A 4,366-nucleotide genomic window follows, 5' to 3' on the forward strand; every position below is an offset into this window, starting at 1 on the left:
ACCGTGAAGTTATGCTTCAGGCTAGGGCGGAGCCTCATGAAGTCGGCCGCATTCCTGAAGTCCTAGGCCGGCCTCCCCTTGTTGTGTAGCGGGGCGATTCGGCGACGGATGAAGTCCGCCCCAATCATCTCGAGGGTGAGCCCGGCCATGGTGAGGCGATGAATCCTGGTGGTGGTGATCGAGAGCTTCTTGTCGTTGACGTCGAGGTCGCTCCAGTCCTGGCGGCGGGTCGGTGGGCTCTGACGGACCCGACAGAACTCCGGCGGGTCCTTCTCCTTGATCCAGCACCACCGGCCCCGCCACTCCTCCCACCTCTCCTTCTAGGCACCCTCCGGGTATGTGCCTTTCCCCTGGGTCCTCGGGATCCAAGTGATGCTCCCAGAGATGGCGCCCCCTGGTTGGATGCGAGGGTAGAAGTAGTGGCGGAAGAGCGCCATGCTGGGGAGCACCCCGGCGAAGCCCTCGCAGAGGTGGGCAAAGAGAGCCAGGCACGCCACGGCATTCGGCGTGAGATCCAAAAGATGGAAGCCGTAGGTGTGCATGACGTCGTTGAAGAAGTCAGAGAAAGGGGGGTAGAGCCCGCAAGAGAAGAAATCGATGAAGAAGGGGCACCGATTTGGGCCGTCCTTGGCAAAATCGGCAGGGACGACGCGCGTGGCAGGGTGCCCTGTCGTCTTCCTCCCCACAGGGGCAAGAAGAGGTTCTTGAGGTGGACCGCATCGATCGTCGACGGGAAGTAGGCGAGCTGCATCCGCCGTACCGCTGACTCGCTCTCCGGCGCCTCCTTCTCCCCGGCATCCTTGGCCGCTCCCTTGCCCCTGCTGGTTTTGGGCGCCATCGCAGCTGGAAGGGGGTGAAGGACCAAGAGCAATGGGGGCAGCGACAGCAAGCAGAGGCAAGAACTCCGATTCTTTCGCCTGAGGAAGAAGAGAGGAATGGCGGTTCCGAGATTGGAAGAGGCACAGAGGGTAAATGAGCAGCACGCCTGCGGTTTTTCCTTTTTTATGGGGAAGGCGCGGGCCGCCTCTTTACCATTTACTATGATGTGACGCATGAGGGCAGCAACCGCCCCACGCATGACCCCCACGTCACGCATGACCCCCACGTCGCGCATTCAACATGGGTCGTGGGGAAGCGCAACGAGAGAGGGAGTTACTGCGGTAAAAACTCTGTCGCACGCGTGCCCGCGCACCGTTCTGGGCTTGGCCCAATAACGCCCCGCGCTTATATGTGGCCCAGGCCCGGGGGCTCCTGTCGGTGTACAAAAGTAGGGGCCCCTTTTTGTACCCCTTTACTTGTGCGCGGGCAGTCGTAGCCCCACGCCCCTGGCCACGCTTGGCGGGGCAGAGGAAGCAAAGACACAAGACGGGCGAACCATCACCAAGTCGGAAACACAAAGAGCAGAAGGGTGAGGTGGACTCCCCCGGCAAGGCCCTTGCCGGGGCGGCCTCCACAGCCCCGGCAAGAGCCTTGCTGGGGCAACTTGCCCAACGCCAGTAGGGCTGCCACCCTTGAGCCTGAGAGTTCCGACGCCCTCATACCACATTGGAACCAAGGCTCGGGAAGCGCCTCCATGGTGGCATGCAGATCTTTGTGAAGACCAGAAGCATACAAGACTAGATGAATAACCAGAAGACGAAGATCCTCTGCAAGATCCTTGCCAAGGATACCCACGAGACCCCCGGCAAGCCCCTTTGCCGGGGACGACCACGATGCCACGACAAGACCCTTGTCGGGGCCCCGGCAAGACTCTTGTCGAAGACATCCGCGGGGCCGCAGCCAGGCCCGCATTTTCCAAGACTCCGCCGCCGTTCCCATGCAGCTGCCAGCCCACCAACTAGGCGAGCACCTGCGTGGCGACATGCGGCCTCTAGGCCGCCTCAGCAAGCACCTGCATGGTGGCATGCAGATCTTCGTGAAGGCTCTGCCACCGCACCAACTCAGCAGCCAGCCAGCGTGGCACTACCCACCTCGTCAGTTCGGACGCGCGTCGAAGCCAGGTGAGGCGGCGACAGCTAGGACGAGCTTCCTTGCCGTCCCCGATAAAGCAAGAAGGGCACGTCGTCAGCGCATTAAATGCGTTTGTCCTACGGTGCCAGAGGATAGACTCGACCACCGTATAGCTTTCCACCTCCTGTGTGCCACTATGGCAGCCCCTTTGTCTATAAAAGGAGGCCCGCGGCGTACTGGGAGAGGATTCAGACTTTTTGGACCCTGGACGCCCTGTAGCTAGTCCAAGAACACCAGATAAACAGAAACCGACAGGAGTAGGGTATTACGCATCACTTGCGGCCCGAACCTGGATAATCTCCCCCCCAGTGCGTTGATTGATACGTCTCCAACATATCTTAATTTTTGATTGCTCCATGCTATATTATCTTATGCTTTGGACATTATTGGGCTTTATTATTCACTTTTATATTATTTTTGGGACTAACCTACTAACCGGAGGCCCAGCCCAGAATTGTTGTTTTTTGCCTATTTCAGAGTTTCGCGGAAAAAGAATATCAAACGGAGTCCAAACGGAATGAAACCTTCAGGAACGTGATTTTTGGAATGAACATGATCCAGGAGACTTGGACCCTACGTCAAGGAAGCTTCCAGGAAGCCATGAGGTAGGGGGCGCGCCTACCCCCCAGGCGCGCCCTCCACCCTCGTGGGCCCCACGTTGCTCCACCGACGTACTCCTTCCTCCTATATATACCTACGTACCCCCAAACGATCAGATACGGAGCCAAAAACCTAATTCCACCGCCGCAACCTTCTATACCCATGGGATCCCATCTTGGGGCCTGTTCCGGAGCCTCTCCAATGAATTAGGGGCGTTAAATGATAGCGCTTGTTGGGAGGCAACCCAATTTTATTTTTTAGTTTTTTTGCTTTTTGCTTCTGTTCAGGAATAAATATTTGATCTAGCCTCTGGTTAGATGTGTTTTTATGTTTTAATTAGTTTTTGTGCCAAGTTAAACCTATAGGATCTTCTTGGATGATAGTTATTTGATCTTGCTGTAATTTCCAGAAACTTTCTGTTCACAAAAACAATTGTTAAAAATCACCAGAACGTGATAAAATATTGATTCAATTGCTGCTGATCAATAAACAAATTCTCTAGGTCGTCCTATTTTGGATGATTTTTTGGAGTTCCAGAAGATTGCGTTAGTTACAGATTACTACAGACTGTTCTGTTTTTGACAGATTCTGTTTTTCGTGAGTTGTTTGCTTATTTTGATGATTTTATGGCTAGTAAAAGAGTTTATAAACCATAGAGAAGTTGGAATACAGTAGGTTTAACACCAATATAAATAAAGAATGAGTTCATTACAGTACCTTGAAGTGGTCTTTTGTTTTCTTTCGCTAACGGAGCTCACGAGATTTTCTGTTAAGTTTTGTGTTGTGAAGTTTCCAAGTTTTGGGTGAAAGATTTGATGGATTATGGAACAAGGAGTGGCAAGAGCCTAAGCTTGGGGATGCCCATGGCACCCCCAAGATAATCTAAGGACACCAAAAAGCCTAAGCTTGGGGATGCCCCGGAAGGCATCCCCTCTTTCGTCTACTTCCATCGGTAACTTTACTTGGAGCTATATTTTTATTCACCACATGATATGTGTTTTGCTTGGAGCGTCTTGTATGATTTGAGTCTTTGCTTTTTAGTTTACCAAAATCATCCTTACTGTACACACCTTTTGAGAGAGACACACATGATTCAGAAATTATTAGAATACTCTATGTGCTTCACTTATATCTTTTGAGTTATATAGTTTTTGCTCTAGTACTTCACTTATATCTTTTAGAGCACGGTGGTGGATTTGTTTTATAGAAACTATTGATCTCTCATGCTTCACTTAGATTATTTTGAGAGTCTTAAATAGCATGGTAATTTGCTTAAATAATCCTAATATGCTAGGTATTCAAGAATAGTAAAAACTTTCTTATGAGTGTGTTGAATACTAAGAGAAGTTTGATGCTTGATGATTGTTTTGAGACATGGAGGTAGTGATATTAAAGTCGTGCTAGTTGAGTAGTTGTGAATTTGAGAAATACTTGTGTTGAAGTTTGCAAGTCCCGTAGCATGCACGTATGGTAAACGTTATGTAACAAATTTGAAACATGAGGTGTTCTTTGATTGTCCTCCTTATGAGTGGCGGTCGGGGACGAGCGATGGTCTTTTCCTACCAATCTATCCCCCTAGGAGCATGCGCGTAGTGCTTGGTTTTTGATGACTTGTAGATTTTTGCAGTAAGTATGTGAGTTCTTTATGACTAATGTTGAGTCCATGGATTATACGCACTCTTACCTTTCCACCATTGCTAGCCTCTTCGGTACCGTGCATTGCCCTTTCTCACATTGAGAGTTGGTGCAAACTTCG

The sequence above is a fragment of the Triticum aestivum genome, chromosome 6D (assembly GCF_018294505.1).
Source record: "Triticum aestivum cultivar Chinese Spring chromosome 6D, IWGSC CS RefSeq v2.1, whole genome shotgun sequence".
NCBI lineage: Eukaryota > Viridiplantae > Streptophyta > Magnoliopsida > Poales > Poaceae > Triticum > Triticum aestivum.